Source organism: Ovis canadensis, chromosome 1 (genome assembly GCF_042477335.2).
Source record: "Ovis canadensis isolate MfBH-ARS-UI-01 breed Bighorn chromosome 1, ARS-UI_OviCan_v2, whole genome shotgun sequence".
Classification (NCBI taxonomy): Eukaryota; Metazoa; Chordata; class Mammalia; order Artiodactyla; family Bovidae; genus Ovis; species Ovis canadensis.
The window spans coordinates 218,855,462-218,871,779 of record NC_091245.1 but is presented as its reverse complement, the minus strand read 5'-3'; the positions used below and the strand labels follow the sequence as shown (position 1 = coordinate 218,871,779).

The 16,318-nt window shown below is 40.9% G+C and overlaps 1 protein-coding gene across 19 annotated transcripts in view; it reads right to left on the bottom strand.

Moving 5' to 3' along the window:
• PLD1 (phospholipase D1) overlaps window positions 1-16,318 on the bottom strand; it is a 284,818-nt gene that overhangs the window by 199,340 nt on the left and 69,160 nt on the right. The window lies entirely within an intron of this gene.

Below are 16,318 nucleotides of genomic sequence, written 5' to 3'. Positions count from 1 at the left end.
AGCACCTCAATTACATATATGTTCCACCCAACTTCTCTCGCTGTGACTTGAGTCAAGTCTTTGAAGGATTTCTGTTTCCCTGCTCAGCTAGACTGAACCACACATGCTTCATGCTCTCTGACATCTCAGCCTTCCAACAGGCTGCTCCCTCTGGAGTCTGCCTTACTCCAATCTCCTTCTTTGTCTAATTAACTCTTGTCACTCATTCTTTGCCCCGGGTGCCGCCTCCTTCAGGACACCTCCCTGTCCTTGCAGCCTGGTTCAGATGACTCTCCTCGGTGCTCCTACCACATCTAGATGAGTCCATTGAGAACATTCTCTTCCACTTTGCCTTTGTCTCCATTCTTCTCTCACTTAACTTTCTGTTGCTTGACGCCCTCCTGAAGAGTCTCCTCTTGGCTTTCACATTCCCGCACTCTTCTAGTCTTCTTCCTCTGTCTTCAGCCACTGAGAGGTAATCTTCTTGGAGGCTGTTCTTCTTCTGCTCAACTTTTACATGTTAGTAGTATTCAGGGTCCCACGATCTTCCTTTCAGATTCTCCTCACCTCCCAGGGGTGGTTTCCTTCATGGCAATAGTTGGTGACAATACATACTCCTGGTTCCTTTCTTCGGTGTTTTTATGGCTCCCAGGTGATACCACCATTGAATACATTCCTTCCCATTGGCCCTCTGGCTCCCCTGGAAGACTGGGAGCTCCCTGAACAAGGAGCCACCTCTGTATTCCCAGACACCGGTGCCTACTGGGCTTCTGGTAACTCTTTCCAGCCTTATTATTTTTCCTAAGCTTCAGACATATATACCCAACTACCTGTGAATATCCCACTTGGGTGAACTTGATATTCTCCTAATAGAATCATCATCTTCCAAATCCCAAAACATTTCCTTGTTCTGGGTTTCCTTCCTGAATGAACTAGGAACATCATCTACCCAGCTGCATAAACCAAATCCTGGAATTCACCTGCAGCCATACTTTTCCCCTAACTCTCTATATCCAAATAATAAGTCCTGTCAAATTCTAAATATATCTTCAATCTAACCACTATATTTTATCTCCATAATCATGACAGGTTTCAGGAAATGAAAAAAAGTGCAGTGTAGTTGGGCATAGGGTTAAGTGCAGGTGATGCTAAGGTATTTAGATTTTATCTCAAAGTCCTCATCCGCCACCTCTCACTTCCCACTCTTGATGCTGGAGTTCTGGAGCTAAAAAGTATTCAATGACAATAATTTTGAGCTGTTCAAAATGGGATTTTGTAGGATAAGTAACATTATTTTCAATTGGTTATCTTTTTTACTCCCCAACTAACCAATGTGGTTTCCCAAAAAGATACTGGGCTAAATAGAATACTGGGGCTGCTCTCTTTATAAAGTTACTGTAGACAATAACGATTTCCAGATAAGTCTCAGGGACATAAAGTAGTGCCTTCATGGAACCATCAGAGCTCAGTTCTGCCACCTTTGGGAAACAATGCAATATTTAAGGTAAACAAGTTAAACTGGATGCATATGAGGGTGAGAGTTAGGGGAAAGAAGGATAGGAGAGATGAGAAACAGGCTGGATCTAATGACTCACAGGCACAGCTAACAGATGATCAATTCATCATTAAAATGGCACTAATATAAAGTTAATAAAAAGCCATAGAGTAATCAGGAAGTACCTTAAGTTAGTAGTTTCCAAGAGTACCGTGTTATGCCATCTATATCTGCCCCAAACTATAAACATTAACCAAATTTGTTTAAGGTATGGTAATATGGAGGTGGGGTGGACACACACAGTAGATAGAGCAAAGAAAAATACACTAGTAAAAATTTACAAAAACAACACTGTGAATATACTGAAAACTTCTGAATTGTACACTTTAAATAAGTGAAAATTATGGCTTATAAATTATATCCCTAAGAAGCTGTTTTTAATAAAATCTGCCAAGACAGAAATAGAGTTGTAAAAATCAATCAACACATAGCAATCCTCAAAGAAAGAACAAGTAATTTTCCTTGATCCTACAGAACAACCAACAACAAAAGTCATTTTTATATTTCTTGTAACAAAAATAGGCAAACTACTACTTATAACTGAAAAAAAAAAGTGAAAAGACATTGTCAAAACACTTAAAGAAAGCAATCTGTCCATTTCTACTTTGAATATTGCTTTAATTTCACTGTTTTCACTACCAGAAGACTCTGCTCATGAGATTATTATGTTTTCACAAACACAATAATCATATCTGGAAGTTTCTGCCAAACTAGTATCTATGAAATTATAATATGTATCACAAAGAGAACTATTACAAGCTCAGAAAAGGCATGCAAGTTTCAATGACTAGAGAAACAATTCAATAAAGAAAAGACAAATTCTCAGTGATCATTTCCTTTTCAAGACAGATTTTGAAAGAAATGTATGAAAGATAGATGAAAAGTGGCAACTCTCAGCTCCTTGTAATCACACTTGCTGGGTACTTTTTGGGAAAGAGGCAGGGTGTAATGTTTTTAGTCTTTCTCAGAAAAACAAGTTCGTTCATACAAAGGCAGAGTCCTTTTGAAATCATTTCAGAAGGTAGATACCACGCATGGCTGAGTCTCTTTGCTGTGCACCTGAAATTGTCACAACATTGTTAATCAGTGATACTCCAATACAAAACAAAAAGTTTAAAAATTAATAAAATACAATAAAAGGTAGATACCAAAGTGGAAGGTAGGTATATGCTCAGAATATGATCCACTGGAATAGAAATTAACTATGCCTATCCTCTGATCTCACTCAGTTTCAGCTGATCAAGCAAAACAGTCCAGATGATATAAAACAAAACAAAAACCTACCCTTCAATTTTTATCCTCAGAGATAACTTGCTCAAACCCAAGGAACCAAACATAACTCACTTTGGGTTTTAAGTTAAAACATGTTGAATCCACTGTGACTCAGCACACAGGTGTCACTTAAAGGTGCCTGAAGCCAGACTAGCTTTAATATGGTACACAAGAGACAGCCAATGAATCAGGCACAGAATTAGGCAGGAAGAGCACTGGCCTCAGAGTCAAAGTTTTAGATCTAATCTCAACTCTGGGAACTCTCCAAAAACTGAATTCAATATCTGTTGAAAGGAAAGAGTTGCTTTTGAATTTTTACACACCTATATACCAGGCATATTATATAGTAGATGCTCAACAAATGTCTTCTGAATTATCACTATAGATAGCTAACACTGAGCAAGCACTAAGTACTTCATATGCACTATATCATTTAATCATTACAGTAATCCTATAAAGTAGATTTTCATATTGCTTGCATATCACAAATTCAGAAATTGAAGTTTAGAGAGATTAGTAATGTGCCCATGTGACTCAAGCTGCTGAGTGTCAGAAAGAGGACTGCAGGGCCCAGAGCTGTTAATCAACGTGCATTTATGCACTACTGCCTCTCTGAACTCAGCTGGGCATTGGCCAAAGTAATCGTAGTCATCAATGAACATATGAGGCTCCTCCGATTTAATGTTTGTTTTATTGCTTGCTTTTTGCCACCACCTGTCTTTCTAGGAGCATTAACCTTGGGATCCTAGTTACTCAAAACCTGGTCCGCTGAATGTAAACATCACCCTGAAACTTGCTGGAAATACAGAATCTTAGCCATAGCCCAGAAACAGAATCTGTGTTTTAACAAGACACCCAGTGATTCAGAGAGACCTCAGTTTGACAGGCACTGATTTAGACTAGCTCCAAAATGATGTTAATACATGTTATGACAGGAGGAAAGTAGGCCTGAGAAGGAAAATACAATAGAAATGTTATAGTCAGTGAGAACAAAACCAGCTTGCTACAGCTGTGTCAGGACCTTTATTCACCTAGATAATGGCACACAGATATTTATAAAGGACCTAGCAAAATTGACTTAGCAGCAGCCACAGCAGCAAAATGCCTAGGGAATTGATGAGACAACAGCTGAATCTATAGGGAGTATACCTATAGTCTCCCACCCTCTTAAAATCACCAAACCCGTGTTTTTAGAACATATCACGTGGCAAATAAAAATATACAAAGTCTTCGGCAAATACTGAATCTCTCATCAGGCTAAGGGCAGAGCTGTGCTATGGACTGATAAAACTCAAGACCTGGATGATACACATTACCACTCGATCACAATCCAAGAGTCAGTTCTTAACAAGGTAACTTTATCCTTTTGAATATTAACACATTTTTTTTAGCACAACACTAAAGTCAACTTAAATTTGAGTTTAAAAATCTTGATTTAAATTTGAGCTATTTCATACCCAAAGCAATCTATAGATTTAATGCAATCCTTATCAAGCTACCAACGGTATTTTTCGCAGAGCTAGAACAAATAATTTCACAATTTGTATGGAAATGCAAAAAACCTTGAATAGCCAAAGCAATCTTGAGAAAGAAGAATGGAACAGGAGGAATCAACCTGCCTGACTTCAGGCTCTACTACAAAGCCACAGTCATCAAGACAGTATGGTACTGGCACAAAGACAGAAATATAGATCGATGGAACAAAATAGAAAGCCCAGAGATAAATCCACACACCTAAGGACACCTTATCTTTGACAAAGGAGGCAAGAATATACAATGGATTAAAGACAATCTCTTTAACAAGCGGTGCTGGGAAAACTGGTCAACCACTTGTAAAAGAATGAAACTAGAACACTTTCTAACACCACACACAAAAATAAACTCAAAATGGATTAAAGATCTAAACGTAAGACCAGAAACTATAAAACTCTTAGAGGAGAACATAGGCAAAACACTCTCCAACATAAATCACAGCAGGAACCTCTATGACCCACCTCCCAGAATACTGGAAATAAAAGCAAAAATAAACAAATGGGACCTAATTAAAAGCTTCTGCACAACAAAAGAAACTATAAGCAAGGTGAAAAGACAGGTTTCAGAATGGGAGAAAATAATAGCAAATGAAGCAACTGACAAAGAACTAATCTCAAAAATATACAAGCAACTCCTGCAGCTCAATTCCAGAAAAATAAACGACCCAATCAAAAAATGGGCCAAAGAACTAAATAGACATTTCTCCAAAGAAGACATACGGATGGCTAACAAACACATGAAAAGATGCTCAACACCACTCATTATCAGAGAAAAGCAAATCAAAACCACAACGAGGTACCATTTTACACCAGTCAGAATGGCTGCGCTCCAAAAGTCTACAAGCAATAAATGCTGGAGAGGGTGTGGAGAAAAGGGAACCCTCTTACACTGTTGGTGGGAATGCAAACTAGTACAGCCACTATGGAGAACAGTGTGGAGATTCCTTAAAAAACTGGAAATAGAACTGCCTTATGACCCAGCAATCCCACTGCTGGGCATACACACCGAGGAAACCAGAATTGAAAGAGACACATGTACCCCAATGTTCATCGCAGCACTGTTTATAATAGCCAGGACATGGAAACAACCTAGATGTCCATCAGCAGATGAATGGATAAGGAAGTTGTGGTACATATACACAATGGAGTATTACTCAGCCATAAAAAAGAATTCATTTGAATCAGTTCTAATGAGGTGGATGAAACTGGAGCCGATTATACAGAGTGAAGTAAGCCAGAAAGAAAAACACCAATACAGTATATTAACGCATATATATGGAATTTAGAAAGATGGTAACAATAACCCTGTATGCGAGACAGCAAAAGAGACACCGATGTATAGAACAGTCTTTTGGACTCTGTGGGAGAGGGAGAGGGTGGGATGATTTGGGAGAATGGCATTGGAAGATGTATAATATCACATATGAAATGAATCACCAATCCAGGTTCGATGCATGATACTGGATGCTTGGGGCTGGTGCACTGAGATGACCCAGAGGGATGGTACAGGGAGGGAGGAGGGAGGGGGGTTCAGGATGGGGAACACGTGTATACCTGTGGCAGATTCATGTTGATGTATGGCAAAACCAATACAATATTGTAAAGTAATTAGCCTCCAATTAAAATAAATAAATTTAAATTAAAAAAATTTTTAAAATAAATAAACGAGCTATTTCAATATGGCTTATGGCTTTCTTTTCAAAACACACACCTACATTTCTAGACAGAAAGTGGCCTATAGTTTTGGCCAAGAAGTATAAGACAGCAACTCTTCTCTCACAAGAGGTATGAGTTGTGTTGCGCTGAGTCAGAATCTAAACAAGCATCTGAAGGAGCTAATTTTTACTCACTATTTCTTACTCACTTAAACAGAGTTATAAAACCCCAGTAGCTCCACATAACTAAAAGTCACACACATGACTAAAAGTTATCTTAGTAGGAAGTGAGATATACAAGTCACTTTTGTCTTTATTTCCACTTTTAAAAGAAAAAAAACTACAGTCCTTTCCTAGTCGCAATTCTATGTTTCCCAGCACTAAATGTGCCCCACACAGGTGGAAATCCATTCTCTTCTTCAGTTCTATGCTCTCAGTCATTTGAAATCTACTAGACAGTTTCTTCTCTTTCAAACTTTCAACTATATATTCTTGACAATTTCTACTTCCTCCTGTCTTCATCTAGGGAGAACTAGAACAATCAGAATGGATTTCTTGCTAAGTAACCATCCAGATATCTCCTGGAAGGCTTGCTTTCATCACAGTGCATCTGAAAAAAGAAATGCTTTTAGTACTCAACCCACTTAAATTCTGTTACCATCAAGAATTGTCCTCTGAATTCAGAGATTCTATACAAACTCCATCAAATAAGTCCGAGTTTTACAATAAAGACAGAGAGGATTTGGGCATGCTCAAAGTCAGAGGGCAAGCAGGAAGTAGAGCAAAGTTTAGAGCAGTGCAGCCCTAAGGATTCTGATTCAGAGTTGAGTCCAGAAACTACAGAAACAGGAAGACATGTATTAACACCAAGAAGCATTGAAGGCGTAACCCACAGGCTTGAGTCAGTCAACGATGGGGTGTGTAGAGGCCTGAGGGGTCCCATGAGAGAATCAAATATACGAGAGTTTCCTACAAGAGACCCAAATTCCCAATCTCAATGAGGCCAGCAATGGACCATAGTGAAAACCAGCTACAACTGTGCTAATCCAACCTCACTGCCCGTGGCACTGTTCATAAACCCACTGCTTCGGAGCACAATTCAGTGCCTTGTTTGTAGAGTCACAAAATACTTATGGTCTTTGCTCTGGTAACCACATGTTAAAAATACAGAGAAAGGGACATACAGAAAGTGGTTCACTGCCAAGGACAAACGCAGACATCTGCGTTTAGGTTTAAACACTCACAGGTACAGACTGTGGTTGCCCAGATTAGCAGCCGTTTCATGAAAAAGCCCTTGGGGATCTGGGATGAACCAGTTTCACTTCAGGGCTCCTGAGGAGGAAGTAACAAGAATGGTGGGAACACATACCACAGTCAGCAGAGTTGGTCTGAGTCGGTTCTCCCTTCTACAGTCGGCAGTGAAAGGGAAAGTGTTAGTGGCTCAGTCGTGTCTGACTCTTTGTGACCCCGTAGACTGTAGCCTCAGAGAAGGCAATGGCACCCCACTCCAGTACTCTTGCCTGGAAAATCCCACGGACGGAGGAGCCTGGTAGGCTGCAGACCATGGTGTCACTCAGAGTCGGACACGACAGCGATTTCACTTTTCACTTTCATGCATTGGAGAAGGAAATGGCAACCCACTCCAGTGTTCTTGCCTGGAGAATCCCAGGGACGGGGGAGCCTGGTGGGCTGCCATCTATGGGGTCACACAGAGTCGGACACGACTGAAGTGACTTAGCAGCAGCAGCAGACTATAGCCTGCCAGGCTCCTCTGTCCATGGGATTCCCCTGGCAAGAACACTGGAGTGGGTTGCCATGCCCTCCTCCAGGGGATCTTCCCCTTGACTTGAACCTGGGTCTCCTGCATTGCAGGCTGATTTTTTTTTTTTTTTTTAAACCATCTGAGCCACCAGGGAAGCCCACAGACTGCAATAAGTCACTCAAATCTCTTAAGTGAAATGAAATGTTTCTGCTCTGTGATCTACTGGGAAACAAGCCCAAATGCAAATATCTAAGCCCAGGTGAAACAAAGCCATCAGCTATTTTCTCCCCAGTAGCGCTGGGGAGCTAGGGGGATGTGAGAGGTGGCCATTAGGAAATGAACAATAAAGAAAGCAGGATTGGCCCCAGTACAGATGTATACAAAAGAAACGATCCTGGCAAGCTCAGATGTTTGCATCTTCCCATACACAGAAGATTACTAAATCTTTTCATGTGAGAAATTTAACTCTTCTTAATTTAACAGTAATCTTTTAATATTCAGATTACCTGCCCCTTGCTGCAAAACTTGTATATAGCCGGGATCCTCCCCTTCCTCTTCGGAGTCAGCTCTCTGTCTCCCCTCAGGAGAGAGGGAGTCAGGACTCTGGCTCGAGTCCAAACATTCCTACCAAATAAAACCTAACTTTCAACTTTTACGTTGCATGTATTTTTTCCAGTCGACAGGCTCCTCTTCTCCAGAGGGAAGATAACATATTTCTTTGATTCTCAGATGAGCTTTCTGTCTCCGTTCCCCCAGTACACATTTAACTTTTCTGAAACTGGCATAACTATTGCATTTTATGTCTCCATTTAACAAGATGGCATTTTTCTTTCTCTATTTTTCCCCGAAAAGCTGAAATTTAATTGACAGGATTATCTTGTCATGAACAGTGTTTTAGAATCAAGGAAATACAATAGTAACACTGACCTTAGTATCATTGTGAAGACTAAGCAACATCAGGTATATAAGGGACTTCAGCACGTTGCCTTGAATTTAGTGACTGTCCCCCGCAAATGGCACATGTTAACATTGATTATTAAGAACTGATACACTCTTAGGATACATTGCTTCAGTCGTGTCTGGCTCTTTGCAACCTTATTGGCTCTGGCCCACTGGCTCCTCTGGCCCTGGGATTCTCCAGGTAAGAATACTGGAGTGGGTTGCCATGCCCTCCTCCAGGGGATCTTCCCAACCCAGGGACTGAAACCACATCTCTTACGTCTCCTGCATTGGCAGGTGGGTTCATTACCACTGGTGCCGCCTGGGAAGCCCAGTACCCAGAGAAGCAGCCAACAATTCCAGCTTGCTGGTCAGTCTACACTTGGACCTGACTGAGGCCACAGAACGACAAAGGCAAACCATGGATACTCAGAGAATAGGGACCAGGTTGAAGAAGTCTGAAAACATGACATTATAAGGAAGGGTTGGAACAAGTTGGAGGGTTTTGGTTTTTTTTTTGCCTTTTCAGTGTCTAATGAGATGATTATGTATTTTCTTCCCTTGGTTATATCAGTGTGATGTATTGATACTATATTGATTTATTTTATTTTATTTTATTTTTTTCATTTCATTTTAAAAAAATTTTTATTTTTACTTTATTTTACTTTACAATACTGTATTGGTTTTGCCATACATTGACATGAATCCACCACGGGTGTACATGCTTTCCCAAACATGAACCCCCCTCCCACCTCCCTCCCCATAACATCTCTCTGGGTCATCCCCATGCACCAGCCCCAAGCATGCTGTATCCTGCATTGGACATAGACTGGCGATTCAATTCTTACATGATAGTATACATGTTTCAATGCCATTCTCCCAAATCATCCCACCCTCTCCCTCTCCCTCTGAGTCCAAAAGTCTGCTCTACACATCTGTGTCTCTTTTGCTGTCTTGCATACAGGGTCATCATTGTCATCTTTCTAAATTCCATATATATGTGTCAGTATACTGTATTGGTGTTTTTCTTTCTGGCTTACTTCACTCTGTATAATCGGCTCCAGTTTCATCCATCTCATTAGATCTGATTCAAATGTATTCTTTTAACGGCTGAGTAATACTCCATTGTGTATATGCACCACAGCTTTCTTATCCATTTACCTGCTGATGGACATCTAGGTTGCTTCCATGTCCTGCCTATTATAAACAGTGCTGCGATGAACATTGGGGTACATGTGTCTCTTTCAATTCTGGTTTCCTTAGTGTGTATGCCCAGCAGTGGGATTGCTGGGTCATAAGGCAGTTCGATTTGCAATTTTTAAAGGAATCTCCACATTGTTCTCCATAGTGGCTGTACTAGTTTGCATTCCCACCAACAGTGTAGGAGGGTTCCCTTCAAGCTGGAGTTTTTAAGCTGAGCAGAAATGAGAATGCTTTCTCATTTGAGCTCTCTAGGAGTGAGAGTCCTGGTGAACGGAGAGCTTCCTAAAACAGGAAGTGCTCCATCAGTGCCTGGATGGCGCCGTGTCAGCTTGCTCCAGAAAAGCCTCCTTCTTGGTCTCAGAGGCTGCACCCTGTGTCCACTTCAGCTTTAGAATACCAAGTCTGACTCTTCCTCCTCCAAACCCAGGCCAGACTTCTGGGGACTACCCTGAGCAGAAGTGGCCCCCTCAGCCTCCACCAGCTGGGGCTCCACTGTCTAGGGAAAAGCTAGCACAAAACCATGAACCTGGCAGAAAGCAAAGGGAGGAGAAGACGGATTCACTGGGGTGTCCAGTATTGTAGCAACTCACATGGGAGGTAAAGATGCAGTTTAGATGAAAACTGATGGATTTGAATTCGGGCGGCAAGAGGCAGTGCCAGCGCCTGACCTACTAAATGTTCTGGTTCAACCCTAATGAGTCCATTTAAGGTGCAGGCCAGTTTTACAAATGACAGCAAAGCCTTGGTGAGATCCACATTCTTTCCTTCAGATGTAGGCCTTCTTGCCCCAGTTACATACCTTTAGTTAAGCCTCTATCCATGCTTTAGGGAATAATTTTTACCCATACTCTATGAAAACCTGCTAAGATCCCAGAGTAAAACAGATGCGTAACTTTGGACTGTAACTTGACAACATTTATGAACCCCGGTTTAAGCTTACTGTGAACTTTGTGACTCAACTACATCATCAGTGTTGCAATCATTTTATCTAAATTTATCTGATGAAAGGTGGTGGGTGCTAACCTTTTGCAACAAACGAGTGCCTTGTTTACATCAGGTGATCAGTGGATACTTCTACCAGGTGAAGATGAATAGCTCAGTGACCAACCTACTGAAGGGCTTCAGTCTTACTCCCCGATGATGCTACTTTGGGTCCAAGAGAAGCCATAGGCTATGGCTCAGTCCTCTGTTAGTCAAGGTTTACCTAAACTTCTTTTGTCAAAAACATTTCTTATAGTTGAAAACTCTGTAAAACCAGGTATAGTTAGGAATTCACATAACATAAGATCAAAATTCTCTCTTCCACAGTGTTGAGCAACTACCATGAGTCAGGTGGTAGAATGGAGTTTAGGAGCCCAAAGGTTAACAGCTCTCATCAGAAGCTCACAGTCCAGGGGAGGAGACAGGCTTTTAAGAGCTAACTCTTAGCGTGTAAGAAGTGCAGTAGGAGCTCAGAGGAGGAGTTGCTCAACCTGAGATATGGGGAAGGTTACTGTTGGAAAGGCACACTGGCAAGGAATCTCGGAGGCTGGGTAGGAGTTCACTGAGCATGCATGTCTGCATGCTTAGTCGTTTCAGTCGTGTCCAGCTCTTTGTGACCTTATGGACTGTAGTCTGCCATGCTCTTCTGTCCATGGGATTCTTCAGGCAAGAATACTGGAGTGGGTTGCCATGCGCTCCCTCCAGGAGATCTTCCTGACCCACGGACTGAACCCAGATCTTCAGCACCAAGGTGGATTCTTTACCACTGAGCCACCAGGGAAGCCCTTACTGAGCATAGAAGAGAAAGCACATTCCAAGACAAATGAACAGTGATAGTATGCTGGACTACCTAACCTAAAGAACAATAACAATATCCTTGCGTGTGTGAGCAGCAGAGTGAGGCAGGGTGAGGGCCATGACAATTGTTTTCAGATATCTGGGGGACAACCTGATTAGGTCTTTGCTTCTCCATGTAGAAGGTATTATAAGAATTGGAAAGCAGGGTGCCTATGAGATTGTACATTTCACTTTAATATATACCAGAACATTCTTTAAAGAAGGACTATTAACAAAGAAACTGGTTGTCTGGAGTAGACAAGTTTACTTCATAATTATCTAGTTTTGGAGTCACTTTCCGTTCTAATTGTAGCTTAGCTCATGGTAAGCGCTTAATAACCGGCGGCTATCCATACTGTGAGATGGAGAACTCATCTTCACACTGTGAGTATCCACACCAAACCAAGCTGTCATCTCTGGCTATGTCTAATGCTTGGGGTATAAGTTGAGGTAGACTAGAGACCATCAAGCTCCCTCCTATGTCCTAGCCTGGGACTCTTATTTGAATGTCTCTGCCCATTTCTGATCTGGCAATATTCCCTCAGCTCACCAGGAAAAACACTAAAGAAATGTCCATTCATAACCTGCTATCTATAAATGTTAGCTCTTGTTGCTATGGTTATTATTTCCTTGATATTGTCCTTCTAGTAACCTTATCATCCCTGGCTTTTATTCCTGTGAGAGTGGGTGTATGTGTTTAATAGTATGCAAATATTCTTGCAAACCAACTCAAATCCTTAGTAGATGATGATCCTTAATAGATGATGTCAGAAAGAATGAAATAAAATAACTTCTATAGTTTATTATAAATGACACTCATAACAACAATAGGTAACATTCACTTAACACTCATTGTGCATCAGGTATTTTGGGAGGCCTTATATATATATTATTTCATTTAGTACTCAGAAGAACTCTGAAAGGTAAGTACTAGTATTATAATCCTCATTTTATAGATAAGGAAATTGAGTCTTACAGAAGTCCAGTTTTCACTCAAGATTCCAACTAACAAGCAGTGGTCGAACCTAACAATTTTGTAACATGGCCTACAACAATCACATATTAATAGATATGTACTCCCACATATTTCAAAAATTTGAATACTAAATATTTTTATTTAAATCTTAAATGTAGGGACTCCAGAAAACAAGAATAAGCCATTTAATCTAGTAAATAGGTGACAACAGTGAGTTCGTTTGGCTTCGATCTTACATTTCAGGACACTGTTGAGAAGAAAGGGGCGATGGAGTAACCAGGTAATGTTCACCGAAGTGGTCTTTGACCATCACATTAAAATTTTCAGCTTTCTCACCTGTATCATTCTATTCAAATGAAATGTTCAGAATGGAAAAATCTAGAAAGGCAGAAAGCAGAATAGTGGTTGTCTAGCACTGGGTGAGGAAGAGAGCCGGGGAGAGAGAATGGGTTCAAGGTTCCTTTTGGGGGTGCCGAAAATGTCCTAAAATTAGGTTATGGTGATGGTTATACAGGGCTTCCCTGGTAGTTCAGCTGGTAAAGAATCTGCTTGCAAAGCAGGAGACCCAGGTTCAATTCTTGGGTCGAGAAGATCCCCTGGAGGAGGGCATGGCAACCAACTCCAGTATTCTTGCTTGGAGAATCCCCATGGACAGAGGAGCCTGGTGGGCTACAGTCCATGGTGTCACAAACAGTCGGACATGACTGAGCAACTAAGCACAGCACACATGGTTATACAACTCTGTAAATACACTAAAGGAAACAGAATTGTATGATTTGAAGGGGTTAACCCTGTGATGTGTAAATTACATAGCACACAATTTCAATAAAGCTGCTAAAACGTAATTCCCAGGGTTTGGTGTCCGGTGATCTTCAGTGACTCCCTGTGGCTGCTGTCTTCCAGAATAAACATGGGAACCAGATGTGCATTAAGGAAGCCTTTATCCAAGAACAAAATGTTCGAACAACAACGATGAGAATAAAGACCACACCTGTGAAGCTGGTCAGTTTTCCTTGGAAGCCACACTGAGCCTTCAGCTTCTTTCTCCAGTGTTATGAGGTTAGTGCTGAATGGTATTAGCTTTTGATTTTTACCAACCCAGGGAAAATGGAAACATAGTTTCATTCCTTATTACTAAAATGTTTGTAAGGCAGAAATATTAAAAATAGCAGTAACAGGGGAATCAAATGACCTCTAAAGGCTCCCAAAGATTCCAATCAAGTCAACTAGAACCTCAGGATCTCAATCATTCTGGGCTTCCGGGACCTCATCTGGAATAGGACGAAGGGGAAGAATAAAGTCAACTACTCCAAGATTCTTTTCCACCTTCAACATTCCAGTCAAATCGTATCTTCTAAGGACTGTCTCAGTGTGCTGATTTGTCCCATTGGGCATGCGTGTGTGTGCTCAGGCATTTCCAACTCTTTTGCAACACCATGGACTGTAGCCCACCAGGCTCCTCTGTCCATGGGATTTTCCAAGCAAGAGTACTGGAGTGGGTTGCCATTTCCTTCTCCAGGGGATCTTCCCGACCCAGGGACTGAACCTGTGTCTCCTGTGTCTATTGTATTGCTGCTGCTGCTGCTGCTGCTAAGTCACTTCAGTCATGTCCGACTCTGTGCGACCCCATAGACGGCAGCCCACCAGGCTCCGCCGTCCCTGGGATTCTCCAGGCAAGAACACTGGAGTGGGTTGCCATTTCCTGCTCTAATGCATGAAAGTGAAAAGTGAAAGTGAAGTCACTGATTCGTGTCCAACTCTCAGCGACCCCATGGACTGCAGCCTACCAGGCTCCTCCGTCCATGGGATTTTCCAGGCAAGAATACTGGAGTGGGGTGCCATTGCCTTCTCCGGGGGATCTTCCCGACCCAGAGACTGAACCTGTGTCTCCTGTGTCTATTGTATTGCACGTGGATTCTTTACCACTGAGCCACCGGGGAAGCCCCATGTCCCATTCTAAACACCAGCAACAGGCTTGGACAAAGGAATTGTTATCAAGACATCTGGACACACTGGAAATCATGAGTGTCTTTCTTGGACTGATGTCTCAGAAGTATTTAAGTGTACTTCTTCCCACAGCCCTTATTTAATAAACTATCTATCTTATAATTTTATTAGCTATAACATCTGACTAAGATTTTAAACCTGGTACATAAAAATCAAAAGGCAGTTTCCTAAAATAATGAATGCATGCATGCTAAGTCGTGTCTGACTCTGTGACTCTATGGATTGTAGCCTTCCAGGGTCCTCTGTCCTTGGGATTCTCCAGGCAAGAATACTGGAGTGGGTTGCCATGCCCTCCTCAAAATAAAGGCAGCTGTATAAAAGCAGCAAAATAATTGCTCCTCAGAATAAAAATATCCTCTCCCTTACAGAAATTTATCTGGCCTCAACTCTAACCCAACTCCTCATCTATTTTAATTTTTATTATAAAACATAAATTCCTCTTAAAGGAAACCTTAAACTTACAAACTATTTGAGGAAATTAAAATCATGCTTAGAGCTACCATCTTAAATAGATTATGGGTGACTGTTAAGTTACTATTAAATTTTTGTATATCTTGTCTTCACTTTTCTCTTTCCATGAATAATTTATATATTTTTCAAATATAAAAGGACTGAACTGAACTGAAAGGAAACATAAATATTAACATGCAGAAGCATATAAGAAGAAAATTAAAACTGCCAGAAATTCCTACCTTTAAAATAATCCCTAAATCCCTGTTAACTTGAGGTGACCATCCCTTCTGCTATCTCCCTAAGAATAACACAAACAGAGAGATATATTTTAAACATGGCCAAGTATGAGAGACACAAATAGTTTGAGATCCAGCGCTTTAACTTAAATATCTGTCACCACCATTTCCTCCCCTGATAATTTTTCCTAAGTAGTAATAGCTGCCTAATGATCCACTGCACAGTTTTCTTCTAGTGTGTATTTCAACCATTACCAACTGTTCATGATAATAAATAATACTTCAACGAATATTTTTGTAGTTAAAGCTTTTGCACTCCTATCTGGAAAATTCCAATCTATTGCCCTAATCCTTTTGTGATTTCCTCTATTGTTTTTGGCTTCCCAAGTGGCTCAGTTGTAAAAAAAAAACCTATCTGCCATTGCAGGAGATGTAGGTTTGATCCCTGGGTTGGGAAGATCCCCTGGAGAAGGAAATAGCAAACCACTCCAGTATTCTCGCCTGGGAAATCCCATGGACAGAGGAGCCTGGCTGACTACAGGCCATGGGGTTGCAAAAAAGAGTCAGACACAACTTATTGACTAAACAACAACTATTGGTTTTAGGAAGAGAAAGTACGTCCCAATCCAATGGTTAGAATTATTGTTTGATTTCTTTTTTTAAATTTAACTCCTTAACCTATGGACTGTATTTTTAAAGATTCCAAACTTATTTGCCACATGTTTAAGCTTTGGCCAAATCTAGAGTAAGCTATTTGCACAACATTTTCAAAAGCACATTTATGTTTTTAAAGGAAATACATGTTTCATATTCTTGGCTTTCCACTAAACTTCAGAAAGCCTTCAGGAATGACAAAACAACCAGAACTTTGATTGTCAGCAGGAAATCATACTGGTCAGGAATGAAGAGGACACCACTCACTCAGGCCAAA